Genomic DNA, 14,909 nt, shown 5'->3' with positions numbered 1-14,909 from the left:
AACTACTCTCCCTCTCGCATCTTGGTGGTTAATGTCATCATGCGTTCCCTGTCCTCTTGGGGGAACCCAGTAGGGAGCGGCCTCCTTTATAGGCATCATTGTGTCAGTTTTTTCTGTTCGGGGTTCGGTCGCTACAGGAGTTGTAGTGTTAGTTTCTGGCCTCTGTTCAGTGAGGTGGCGGAAAACTTCTAGCGTACGCATGAAGAGGTCCGTCACATCACACTCGCCTTCATCCCCAATGTCAACTTTCCTATACAGAGTCGTTAGGCTCTCAGGACCTTTGTCTTGGTATCGGTCCTCATAGGTATTGAGGGTGTGATAGCAAAATCGCACAACAAAGTGTCGTCTGTAGCTATTGGCATATGAATTGTACATATCCGTTACGTATTCCTCACTCTCTTTTCGTTTCACCAGTATCTTATCGATCCCTGCTCGTTCATCTTTGCTTAATCGGTTCATTCTAGTGGAATCTTTCTTTCTAACTTCAGGGTCATCTAGTGTTACTGCTTGCGCTGCGTTGAGTACAAGGGGCTCGGCCGGCGCGGAGGCCGTGAGGACCGAGGTCCTGGCACTATTCTCGCCTGTACTTGGGGGCTGCGGGTGTTGTACTAAGGGTTGGGAAGGGGCATATGGAGGGGGCATGTAGATGATTGGGGGACCTAGTAATAAATCATCGTTCGCTCGTTGTTTCGAGGGTAACTCAGGGTAGAGCATAGAGGGTGTTCTAACGGACACTGGCCTGATGTTTCGGACTCTTGCTTCTGCTTGGCTTCCTATCTCTTTCTCTAACTTTTTAGCAGCTAGGTGAGCTGCTTTTCGTAGCTCTTTCTCTAATCTAACTTCGTTTCTCTTTTTCCGTTGCTCTGCTTCTTTGCGCCACATGCCGAAACTATCAAGCATAGTGGGCGTTGTCTTATTGTTACGAAGGGCTGTTTCCAGCACGTTTATTTTATCGTCATCAAAGGATCCTATCAGTGGCCACTGACTTTCCTGATCCTTTCTTGTATATTTATGCCACAGCTTACTATAAGCTACGGCGACTAGTCCATATTTAGTGAACATGTCCTTATTAGGGGTGCCTTCCAGTGGAGCTGGATGGTTCATCTCTAATAAGCGGTCCGGGCTGAACCAACTACCAATCAGTGGGGAGAAAATAGGCATGACAGATTACAAAGGGGGACAAAGGTCCGCACTACCTATCCTTTCACTACTTGCAAAGACTAGACAGAATATTTCTATTCTACGTTATTTGCAAACAGGGAATATCTCAAAAAGAACCAACTTCGAACAATCAATGTTCGGACAATCAATCAATCAGTGGGGAGAAAAATAGGCACGACAGATTACAAAGGGGGACAAAGGTCCGCGCTACCTATCCTTCACTATCTGCAAAGGAAGAGAGAATATTTCTATTCTTCCCCGTTAGCAGGCAGAGAATATCTCAAAAACAATCAATGAGCAATACTAGTATTTTCAAACAATCAAACAATCGTTTTGCAATTTGTCGTGTTACACGACCTTACCCGGACCGCATGGACAGTTTCTCGTCTTCCGCTTCCTGCGCCCGATCGTCCTCTATTCTCCGTAATTGCCGCGACACTCCTGATGGTTCCCAGTCAGGACCGTAGATCACTCGAGAGAGGTCTGCTCGGAACCGGTGAAGTTCGGATGATCGGCTGCCAGACGAGGGTCTATCGGGCAGGTGCACTCCCGATCGTTGCAGTCGTTCACTCTGTCGTCAGGACCTCTCCCACTGGATCCACGTGTCACTGATGGGCCCCACGTTTGGGACGCCAATTGTAAAAGGGTAGGCAGATTTCAACCGATAACCTTTAAGTATTGCCCGGCGTTAGTCGCCTCTCATACCACTCAAAATTATCAAACAAAGAGGCAGGCGCTGGAGATTGGAAGGCAGGAAACACAAGTTTATTCAGACGGAGCAGAACACATCAAATCAGACAACAGGGTATCTTCTCGAGGTGCTCTAACCGAATCCCTGAGGCCTGGCCTCTTATACACAGGTTTATGGCTTTATTGTATGAAACACATTCTTGTCAATACTTTGAAGTACGGAAAGACATCCTCGGAATCCCCGCTTAAGGCCCGTTCCCACACACATTTACAGTAGAAGTCCCCCCCCCCGATCTCAGTAGGTGATGACTGTCGCGCAGCTGGATATTCCGCCGATTCCCGGAATGTGTGCGGCTGATCGGATCTCATGGGGTGGGGGCTTTGATCAGTCATAGATCCTTTGAAGAGGGACACCTTCCTACTGTATGGGGCAATAAACTGCATCCGCAGGGCCAGGTGATGGCCGGGGATCGGGCCGGACAATCGGGCACAGAGGAAGGGGGTTTATCAAAGGATGTGTGATCATGAAAGGGACGGAGGGAGGTGTTCGGATGTGGCTCCGAGGCGGGGCCGCGCTGAAGGGGTGGTTTATGGCCCAAGCATGTGAGAGCGGGGGCTGTCAGTGCGCGGGGGATGCTTGCAAGGTCAGAGAGGGAGAGAGAGAGACGCGCTGGCTATCGGCAGTGGGCAGAGAGGCCATGGCATTCAAAATGGCTGCTACTTACGCGCACATATGAGCCTGAAAAGGGGACAAGATGGCGCCGATAATGTTTGCACCGCAATCTAGATTTTAACACAATTCCACCTGATGGTAAGCCGCTCATAAGCCTAGCTTAGAAAAACATTTGGTCTGAGCCACAGCTGTGATCAAATCATCAATATGTGGTAGGGGAACATTTTCCACCCAAATAACTTTGTTAAGTGAATGTAAGTCTACACATAAGCGTAACTCACCATTCTTTGTGGCATCCACTTTCTCTATGATACCATTTTCTTGCATATTTTTTAACATTTGAGATAATTCATTTCTTACACTAAGAGGAACATTGCGTAGTCTGTGCCTCACAGGAGAGACACCTTCCTTAACTTTTATAGTGTGGGAGAAATTTTTAATCAGGCCAATGTTATCAGAACACACCTCACAAAATGTTTCTTTCCATAAATTGTGATCAGGAACAGCATAGTAAGGAATGCAGGATGTTTATGGCCTGGTTTTTTAATCATTCCAAATTCTGCCTGATGCCACCAATCCAAGACATTGACACCTTTATAGGCTACATACATTTTACCATGAATAGTTTTGGTTTCAAAGGTAATATAACCAGCCACATCAATCTTACTGCCTTCAAACACAGTGGTAATCACATCAGGAGGTAATAGAATTTTATGTGCCCAATTCTGTTTGTATTTATCAATAGAGATGATAGTTATTCTTGAACTAGCGTCGATGAGTAAGGGAATGTCAACCTCATCAATTTTTATCTGAACTAATGGATCACTAATAATATTATCAGCTTGGATGTTGTTAATATCAACACAATCAACAGCTAACATTAATTCTTCAATTTCCTTTTCTACTGTTTCATATTTATTATCGATGGCATTATCTTGAACCGCCTCTACAAACATTGCGAAAGTGGCACATTTTTCTGCATTTCCAGCATTCTTGTGCTGCAGCTGGACAATTCTTGAAATTTGGAACATGAGAGTTCAAACCACATCTAAAGCATTGTATTTTAATACGGCCATAAGATACGCCTCTACCACCTCCAGTGTTGGGAAAATAGTAAGCATGGGCTGAAAAGTCGTTCCGCTCCCGGAATGGAATCTCGCAAAATCGTGGTAAAATCCGCGAATCAGCGGGGACGAATTTTCAGCCAAGAAATTACAGGGTTACAGCAGCAGGTGAAAAAGTTGAAGCTAATTTTTTGTAACCTTTTACAAAAGGGTTACAAAGAAATTAACTTCAACTTGGGCACCTGCTGCTGTAAGCCTTTAAGTGCTTCCTGGCGCCTCCTTGCCTACTTGCAACTATTCTCTGACCCTGCTCTGACCCTTGAAGCAGGGTCAGGGAACAGTTACAAGTAGGCAATGAGGCGCCTGTCACGAAAATTAAACTTCAACAGGAAGCACTGACAGATATAAAAACAAGCATTTGCAATACAATAGGTCTCGCATTAGGAAAGTTTGAGCTATTGGTCTTGTAAATGACATTTTTTTTATTTCTGTGTTGGTTTTGAAAATAGCTAAATTAATAGCTTTGTCATTTACAATGCCAATAGTTATAACTTTCGCAAATGGGACACCTATAGCATTTGTAGTGCAACATGTTTTGTATTTACGTGACTTAGCTGTATTGATATTACAAATTACAATGGCTTTTAATTTTTTTAAATAATTAATACTTAAATAAAAGTGATTTTAATTTATAATGGCAATAGCTTAAAATTTTGTAAATAACTTTTGTGAAGATTATGTTCAGTGTATTTTATTGTGACAAAAATCCAAGAACTGAAGTGAAATATTAACATCTTTTTGTGACATTTGTAATAAAGTTTGAAACATTGGAAGAACATATTTGAACCAGTTGTTTTTTTTTTTTTGCAGAGTTTTATATAGCGCGAACTTGACCCGAACTGAATCAGGTATCAGAGCGCTTTACATAGCACCCAGGCCCGGACTGGTGAGTCCTGGCACCGGGCAATCCCCCGGTCGGCTGGAGGGTTTTGGGGGCCGGTTTCCGAAAAGGGGGCCGGTTTTGTGTCTGGGGGCCGGTTTTGCCCCCGGCCCCAACCACAACAGCAGCGTCACTCACTTAGTTCAGGGAGAAGAAGGCACATCAGGTCTGAATCTCTCAGACTTCCAAGTTACAGTCCAATTTAGGCCTGCGCGGCGCCCCCCCCCATACTAGCGCCGCCGCCGCCAGCAAGCCTGATTGACCGGTGTGCTCTGCTGTCTGCTGAATGTACAGTGTGCACTGTGACCTAACATAAACAAATGGAGAAGGAGGAGGGAGGTGCCTGTGCGCAGCGCGCAGAATTATGCCCTGTCTCCTCCTCTGCCGCGTCTGCGCGCAGCGAGCCTCTCTAGGGTGCGGCTGGTGTAATTCTCCTTCCTGCATGCGCATTGGGCCATTAACTGCGCGTGACTGACGAGAGGAGCAGAGGTGCGCACGGAGTCCCGGACGGTAGTTGTGAAGCGGCCATAAATTAATTTTATTCTAGTGGCTACTGGCAGTGGCTAGCGCCAGCGCCGCCTAGCCCGACCCCCCTGTGTCTGCCATAGTGCCACCGACCCCACCAACAGCAGTCAGCAGACAGCAGGCCTGAGTGAGGTGAGTCAGTTTTTCTGCCCCCCCCCTCGAGACTGAAAGAAGCAAGCAGCGCGACGTGACCAGGCCCTGGACGAGTGGACGTGACTGACTATGTACCTGATTAAGTTATAAACTCTCGGCTCAGGCCTGTCTCGGCCCGAGACTGAGGTACATAGTCACGTCGGTCGCGCGCTGCTTGCTTCTTTCAATTAGCAATGCAATAAGCGGTCGTCGAAGCTGCCTGTAACTGTAAGCATAAAAAAACGGCACTTGAAGTGGCCATAATTTTATTTTACTGGCAGTGGCTAGCGCCGCCTAGCCCGACCCCCCTGTGTCTGCCACAGTGCCACTCCACCAACAGCAGTCAGTCAGCAGGCCTGAGTGAGGCGAGTCCGTTTTTTTCTGCCCAGAGCCTGAAAGAAGCAAGCAGGCAGCGCTATGTACCGGATAAGTTATAACCTCTTGGTGGGCCAAGAGGTTATAACTTATCAGGTACGTACGTAGTCACATCGCGCTGCTTGCTTCTTTCACTTACAAATGCAATTAGCGGATCATTCGATTCACGTCACCAATGCACTCGCAGACAAAATCCCACACAAGCTGCCTGTAATGTAAGCATCAAAAAACGGAAGCACTACCCGCTGAGAAATGCATTTGAACACACGATCTTGTGGAAATGTGCACAGGTCTCCTTTCACCTCATATACTCCCAAAGCATGTCCTTTTTCTCTCTCTTGACACATTTGTTTTGCGTTTGGCATTCACATGTTGATTTGCTTGTTGTCATTTGTACATATAAAATGAAATTTTGCTAACTGGGAACGTCATATATGCTGATGTGCTTACTGGGAAATGGCAAGGATGCGTAATACCTGGAATCGCGCATAATTTGAAGTGGCAATTGTGAGATAACTTAGTTGTGGCAATGATGTGTGCTGAACGAGAAGTGACATATATTGTGATTGTTGGGAAACGGCAATTGAACTTTGCTCACTTGGAAATGGTAATTTGAAACGCGTTTTGAGAATTACTATGAAGTTTGCTAACTGGGAACCAGCAATTTTTGTGTGGTTGCTGAAGAAAAACTAGATCTAGATATACAGACGAGGAACAATCACAAGGGATGAGCTCAGGTATAAAAGTGATATGTATCAGGTTTAGAAGGAAGTGTGATAAGACAGAGGGGAAGTGTAATAATGTAATGGAAGAGGAAGCAGAAAAAATGGCACACACCAGAGGCTCACAGCAGGTAAGACAGACTAAATTCATTGATGGTAGGAAGAAGAAAGGAATCTCTTGTGCCCCCGGCACGCACCATCAGTTAATGATTGATGATTGATGTCTTTGTCTATTTTTTGTCTTCACAATTGAACAGTTGGCTGGCATTGCGCACACAGTGGTGGTGGTCTGGAGATTCCATTCCCGACCGTTACCACTAACTGACCGTATATGCCCAGCACAGCACTCTGTCAGTGCAGCTCTATATGTTACAGGACACAAGGCTCTAGCAGGCGTCGGCGAGAGCCTTGTGCTAGAGCCTTGTTCAGCCTTGCTTGCTTCAATTAGCTTAGTTACCCTAACCCTACCTATTCCTGAGCTCAGCGGCGAGCGCACTTCCTCTGGATCAGGCAATGCTCCCATTGTCTTCTTAGCCGGGCCGCCCTGGTCTTACCCAGCCTGGTGATGTAGTGGTATGGTTCTCTTCTCCGCTCCAGAAAGAGTAACGGGGTTAAGGGCAGGTCAGGGGTGCCCACAAGTCACATCGCCCCAATTCGGCTATTATTATGAAAGTGCTGCTGTGAAAGACTTAACTAGGGATAAATAAGACGTTTTTATGATGTGCAATCTGAGCGCTAGCGCTTGATATTGTACCCCGTAAAGGGAGGAGTGTGGGCTGGCAGCAGGGGATAGATTCAAGGATGGGCAACCAACCGTATGAAACAAGCTACAATGCTTCAACTGCGGCTCTGGGCCTCAGCTCTGGAGGATCCATCCCACAGCAGTATCGCAGTTCAAAGGGACCCTGAACGTAAGCAAAACACGGAGAAACACAAAACAGTAACCCTCAGATATCGCCCACTCGCACAATACAATCCCTTAATACATCTGTGCAAAACCATTGCCATCAGTATTCACACCCTGCTGTCCCATCGCCTGCATTCACTGCGCCAAGCCAGCCTTCTTCATGATGATCCTCGTAACCAGCATAATTAGGGTGACCAACTGGCATGGGTGCAAATTCAGGACAGTGAGTGTAAAAATTCAGGACAAAGGGTCAAAATTCAGAACAAACATTCAGGACAGAATGTCAAAATTCAGTACAAATCTTTGGGGCAAAAGGTACGTTTTACATCCCGCAATAATATATAAGTAAATAGACAACCTACATAAGTTCAAGTCAAAATATGTTTGTATAAGGTTGAGAAAATTGTGGATTTCAACGTTTTTCACGCAACTTTGAGCAAATGTTCAGGTCTTTTGTGGTATTTCATATGTTCATGATCTATTTATATGGTCACTGCGCTGGGTTGTCAGACTATATGTAACAATAGTGAATTTGTCAAGGGTATCCCATGTGTTTCCCATACATGTAACAAGTCTAGCATTTTTCGGTCGCATTGTAGATGCTGCTTCTCTTAACTGCAATTTTTTTCTATTTCTTCAGTCCCAGTTATTGTTTGTTACTTTTTGGCCATGCACTCTCCTCAGATCATCACTCTGAATAGCTCCTATTTATTTGCGCTCTATTATTTAGCATTCTCCTTCAACCTTCTCAATAAGGCCCGAACAGTGAATCTCCATGTTGGGATCTTAGTTCTGCCTTGTGCTCGATTTTACCATACCTCTGATCTGGAATGGGACAGCAGGAATTTGGCCTAATATGCAGACTCTTCATATTTAAATAGGAAGTCCTTCGTAATAATGATGTATTCCAGGTAATTAGGAGTGCCATCTATTCACAAAATATTAACAGGTTGTTGTACCCTCCAGAAGTGCATCACACTAATGTTATCCATATTCTGCTACGAAGAACTCACCACCCCTGGCTTAGCGCTGTCTCTTGGTGGAATCCAGACCCATGTCTGTCCAGAACAAAACTTGTATTCCCACCTACACCAGTTTTGCTCTATAAAACAATATAATCTAGAATTGATTCCCTAAAAGGCTAGCATCTACATTCAGCACATACAATTTAATGAGACATATTTCCTGACTGCCTAGCTTCCCAGTAGATATCTCCCTTTGTGTCTACCTTACCCTCTCTCATCTGCTGTGAAACTAGGGCAGCCACTTGCAAGTACACCATATGCTTAACTAGAGACAGCCCCAACATGCACTAAATGTTCCCATTCTTTGCGCACTTTATCTATTTCCGCTAGAGGTATGTTCTTCTCTTGTAACACTGGGATTACGATTCCTTTTGTTTTCTGGTAATAGTGCACCTTTGTACCTTTGTGTGTAGCTATTCATACCCTTGACATTATGTGTAACGGTCTTCCATGTATTCCTATTGCCACTGACCTGATCCCTACTTTCCATCTCCCTTGGCCAAACATGATGCCCCCGCATGATATCCACACCTGTTATAATCACCCTGGACCTTTCTTTGCCCACAGCTCCTGGCATCCTCTAAACCTAACCACAAAAAAACGCCCCCTTACAGACACACAGACAACCAACCACAGCCTATTCTACAACTCGGGTGCAACTTGTAACAGCATGTCCACAATAGTGCATAGAAAGTAGTCCCATTGTGAGCAATCCCCTAATAAAGACCGTATGAACTTTATGTTTGTATGCACCTTACTCTTTCCAGCACTAGAATGTAGGCTAGAGCCCTTCGTTCAAACATTTTCAGATTGTTAGTCACATTGCATTGGGTCTACCGCGAGCATACAATTTGCCTGCACCACCATTCTGCTTGTCTGCTGATTCTCCTACTGAATGTTCAAATTGGTAGATATTTGGAATACAGGCTCTGTTCACTGTGGCCTTTACGAATTTCGCCACCACATTTAAATTCATGTTTCATGCTCGATATTTCATTTAATTTTTTAGTGTTCTCTGTAGGAATGTCTGTGATTTATGACTGGGTATCCTGGTGCTCTATAAGGTAATCATTTACCACGCTTTAAAAGTTAATACAATCTAATATGTAATGAAAAATGTGTTGAAAAATGCTTTGTTTTGCCCTTTCTGTCTCCCAAATTTTCTTGGGGGGAGAAGTTCAACACCCGAAACTCCCCCTAGTGGTTGCTCACGGCACCTGCTCGCTACACCATGTGGGGGCTGGTCTCACTTTTACTTTCTTCTCTCTGATTCACTACTTGTATCTATTTTTGGTGCTCTCTGAAAGAATGCCTATGGGTACATATGACTGGGTGGGTAACCTGATGTTGTTTAAGGTCATCATCTACTCCTTACTGTGCTTTGAAGGTTGATACAATTTGAATATGTGATGAAAATGTGCTGTAAAATTCACCATTTTGGTCTGTCGTTTTCCCAAAAGTTCTTGGGGGGAGAACCCCCCGAAACCCTAGTGATAGTCGGGCTCGCTCGCTGCGCGCCGGACGGGGGCTGGCTCGCTATGCGCCGGATGGGGGCTGGTCTGACAAAATTTGCCAGGGCTGCTTTCACTTCCCAGTCCGGCCCTGATAGCACCAGTTACATTACATGAGGACACGCATTAATTTTTGTTAGGCACGGGGAGATTAAGTGGTTTGCCCATAATCACAGGATGTTTGGCGTCGTTACCGAGACTCGAACCCAGATCCCCAGGTCCGAGGTCGAGCGCCTTAGCCGTTAGGCCAACTCCTCTCCCCAACTCCTCTCTCCTTGTTGTTGAATGGTTGCGCAGATTGATGCTGGGGTGGCGCTGTGTGGTGCTGTGGGGGTGCTGAGTGGTGCTGTGGTGATGCTGAGTGGTGCTGTGGTGGTGCTAAGTGATACTGGGATGGTGCTGAGTGATGCTGGGGTGGTGCTGAGTGGTGCTGAGTGATAATGTGGTGGTGCTGAGTGATGCTGTGGTGGTGCTGAGGGATGCTGTGGTGGCGCTGAGTGGCGCTGTGGTGGTACTGATTGGTGCTGTGGTGGTGTTGAGTGATGCTGTGGTGGTGCTGAGTGATGCTGTGTGGTGCTGAGTGGTAATGTGGTGGTGATGAGTGATGCTGTGGTGGCGCTGAGTGGTGCTGAGTGATAATGTGGTGGTGCTGAGTGATAATGTGGTGGTTCTGAGTGATGCTGGGGTAGCGCTGAGTTATGATGTGGTGGCAGAGGGCAGAAAGGCACAAAAAGCAGTCTAACAAAGGGCAGAAGGGCAGAAAAACAAGGGAAAAATTAGTCTAACAGAGGGCAGTAGGGCACAAAAAAACAGTCTAACAGAGAACAGAAGGGCAGAAAAACAAGGGAAAAACGAGTCTAACAGAGGGCAGAAGGGCACAAAAACAAGGAAATAACAGGGGGCCGAAGGGCACAAAAAGCGAGTCTAACAGAGGGCAGAAGGGCAGAAAAACAAGGGAAAAATGAGTCTAACAGAGGGCAGAAGGGTACAAAAAACGAGTCTAACAGGGGGCAGAAGGGCAGAAAAACAAGGCAAAAACGAGTCTAACAGAGGGCAGAAGGGCAGAAAAACAAGGGAAAAACGAGTCTAACTGAGGGCAGAAGGGCACAAAAAACGAGTCTAACAGGGGGCAGATTGAATCCCGCCCTGCGTGTTTGTCCACGAGATGCCACCTTTTTGCGCAATACCTCTACTCAACTGGAGTACTTTCTACTGTCTAATCAGTAAGTGCTCCCTCGTTGGCTAAATGTATAGGGGCAGATTTACATTAACTGGCGCATCCCCAGGGATGCGGCAGTTTTTGTGTGCCGCAGCTCCGCCACCCATGGTGCGCCGCATTTACAATGCGGCGCACCATGTGGCAAAAACGGCACAGATGCGTCACGCATCTGTGCCGTAAAAGCAGCGCATTGCTGGAGATGCGTCGCGCTTGCGACGCAGCTCCAGCAATGCTCTGGGGGACCCTATCTCCCCAATGTTGCATCAAGCCTTGCACCTGCTTCAAGCAGGTGCATGGTTTTGACGCAGCATTGGCCTAAAAGTGACTGAGTGAAATCTTGTTGATTTCACTCAGACACTTTTAGGAGGCATTCCTGTGCAGGAACGCCCTCCCCTGCGCCGGAACGCCTCCTGATGGCGCAGGGCTTTACAACGTGACGCATCTCTCAGATGCGTCACATTGTTAATACCCAGCACCATGGCGCATCTTTTGTGCTGCTGCTGCGTCACAAAAGGTCTCGGTAGAGGGTGGCAGTGGTGAACCAGAGGGTGGCAGTGATGAACCAGAGGGTGACAGTGATGAACCAGAGGGTGGCAGGGGTGAACCAGAGGGTGACAGTGCTGGACCAGAGGGTGGCAGTGCTGAACCAGAGGGTGTCAGGGGTGAACCAGAGGGTGGCAGTGATGAACCAGATGGTGGCAGGGGTGAACCAGAGGGTGGCAGTGGTGAACCAGAGGGTGGCATGGGTGAACCAGAGGGTGGCAGTGGTGAACCAGAGAGTGGCAGGGGTGAACCAGAGGGTGGCAGTGCTGAATCAGAGGGAGACAGTTGTTAACCAGAGGGTGGCAGTGGTGAACCAGAGGTGCTGTATTGAACCGGAGGGTGGCAGTCGTGAACCAGAGGGTGGCAGTGGTGAACCAGAGGGTGGCAGGGGTGAACCAGAGGGTGGCAGTGCTGAACCAGAGGGTGGCAGTGCTGAACCAGAGGGTGGCAGTGCTGAACCAGAGGGTGACAGTGGTTAACCAGAGGGTGGCAGTGGTGAACCAGAGGTGCTGTGATGAACCAGAGGGTTGCAGTCGTGAACCAGAGGGTGGCAGTGATGAACCAGAGGGTGACAGTGCTGTACCAGAGCGTGGCAGGGGTGAACCAGAGGTGCTGTGATGAACCAGAGGGTGGCAGTGGTGAACCAGAGGGTGGCAGTGGTGAACCAGAGGGTGGCAGTGGTGAACCAGAGTGTGGCAGTGCTGAACCAGAGGATGACAGTGGTTAACCAGAGGGTGTCAGTGGTGAACCAGAGGTGCTGTGATGAACCAGAGGGTGGCAGTCGTGAACCAGAGGGTGGCAGTGGTGAACCAGAGGGTAGCAGGGGTGAACCTGAGGTTGGCAGTGGTGAACCAGAGGGTGGCAGTGATGAACCAGAGGGTGGCAGTGGTGAACCAGAGGGTGCTGTGCCCATACACGACCGCATGGGTAACTTCGCCATGCAAGCGGCCCGCGAACATGCAAAAAGCCCCGCGAACACGCAAAAAACCCCGCGAACACGCAAAAATCCCAAAAATCCACAAAATTCGCACAAATTTGCGGATTTTGCGGATTGCGAATTCGATTTTGCGCGAATTCACGTAACGGAAATTTGCAAATTTCGCCCATACTTAGAAAATAGGTACCTCTAAACCTGTGTAAAGTAGAATCAGGAATGTGAGATGATCTAGAAGAAGAATTGACAACACTAGTAGTTAATGGTTGAACTTTCAATTCTTTAACATCAAATTGAGGAGATGCAATACTTTTTGCTATCTCAATAGCTTCATCCAACGAAGGGTTCTTCCATGATAATAATCTTTGTTGAATCTTCTTTGAAAAACATCTGGAAACTAACTGATCTCTAATTAATTGTGAAGTAAAATGCTCAAAGTCACAATAACCAGCCAAAGTTTACAGAGCAGTTATGTAAAAATCAATAGACCCTGAATGAGAGTAAAGAACTTATGTCTGTGAACTACTAGGTTAACTTTTCCGTCAAAGTAAATTGAAAGTGTATTTATAGCCAATTGAAATTCATCAAGATCACCTAAGTCTTGACCTTAATAGACAGGTAGATAATCAAAAACATTCTGCCCCATCACACCTAAATAATAGTACAAAAGACTACGTTTTCTATTGGGTTTAAATTTTAAGCCATCAATTGCGCCTAGATATGCTTCAAAAGATCTATACCACAAACGCCATTTAAGAGGAGGTTCCCCAGTTTCTTGCAAGAAGTGTGCAGGAGGGGTGACGGACTGCATATTAACAACAAAAGAAAAAAAATAGAATGGTGAAAGTTAAGTAAAGTTACTAAAACATGTTAGGGTCAGTCATTCCAAAAAATTTGAAGCAGAAATTTGAAGCATCAACACTATGGCAAAGCGTGTTATTCGCTGAGGTTAATGCAATCTGGCAACGAAGAGTGCAGTACCAGGCAATGCCTTAAGGTGTGCTGTAACAGAACAGAGAAGTTAAACCGATTTAGGAAATGATCCTACTAAGGATCATAGAACGTGGTGGACGTAGAAGCAGTAACAGTACACCAGAGGAATGGGTAAGTATATGTCTCTATTTCTTTCTGTTTTTAAAAGAAGAATAGATGAGATTTGTCTGGTGCACACCGGTATACGCGCCGGGAATCAGACTTTAAATTGACTCAATGCAGACACGAGCTTCAGTGCATGTGTCTGAGAGCATATGTATGTTGGTTTCTCTTTCTCTCTTTTTTTTTAAAGTGTAGAATTTCGTCTGATGCACGCAGGAATCTATGACAAAATATCCAATACAAAAATATCTACATACAAAAATATCGCAAAACAAAAATATCGATTACAACAATATCAACATCCTATCTCTAACAAGGTAAGTACAAAAATATCGAAACAAAAATATAGATGTCAAAAATATCGGTTTTTAAAAAATATTGGGTTTTTTTATTTAAAAAAAATGTAATATTAATAAAATGACACTTATAAATGTAATAAACATAGTTAAAAATATATTATAATATTTAAAATTAATAAATTATGTAATAATAACAAATAATAATAAAGATATAATACATAGTATACACTTCATTATTAATAACTCTAAAAAATTATTTTAATGACTTATAAATAAATGAAAATATAACAAATTACAAATAAATTTATATACATAAAATAAAAATATAAATAACAATAAAAATGTAAAACAAATTTAAATAAGTACGTAAATGTTGGATAGCGTAGGGGTAAAAATCAATATTCCCACTCCAAAGAGTGCAACAATAGGGAAAGTGTTGTATAGCGTAGGGGAAACAATTAATATTCCAACTCCAGAGAGTGCAACAGTAGGGAAAGTGTTGGATAGCTTAGAGGTAACAATTACTATTCCCACTCCAGAGAGTGCAACAGTAGGGAAAGTGTTGGATAGCGTAGGGGTAACAATTACTATTCCCATTCCAGAGAGTGCAACAGTAGTGAAAGTGTTGGATAGCGTAGGGATAACAATTACTATTCTCACTCCAGAGAGTGCAACAGTAGGGAAAGTGTTGAATAGCGTGGGGGAAAAATTACTATTCCCACTCCAGAGAGTGCAACAGTAGGGAAAGTGTTGGATAGCGTAGGGGTAACAATTACTATTCCAAATCCAGAGAGTGCAACAGTAGGGAAAGTGTTGGATAGCGTAGGGGTAACAATTACTATTCCCACTCCAGAGAGTGCAACAGTAGGGAAAGTGTTGGATAGTGTAGGGGTAACAATTACTATTCCAACTCCAAAGAGTGCAACAGTAGGGAAAGTGTTGGATAGCGTAGAGGTAACAATTACTATTCCCACTCCAGAGAGTGCAACAGTAGGGAAAGAGTTGGATAGCATAGGGGTAACAATTACTATTCCCACTCCAGAGAGTGCAACAGTAGGGAAAGTGTTGGATAGCGTAGGGATAAAAATTTCTAT

This window comes from Lissotriton helveticus, chromosome 7 (assembly GCF_964261635.1).
Source record: "Lissotriton helveticus chromosome 7, aLisHel1.1, whole genome shotgun sequence".
NCBI lineage: Eukaryota > Metazoa > Chordata > Amphibia > Caudata > Salamandridae > Lissotriton > Lissotriton helveticus.
Note: the sequence above shows the minus strand (reverse complement) of the source record.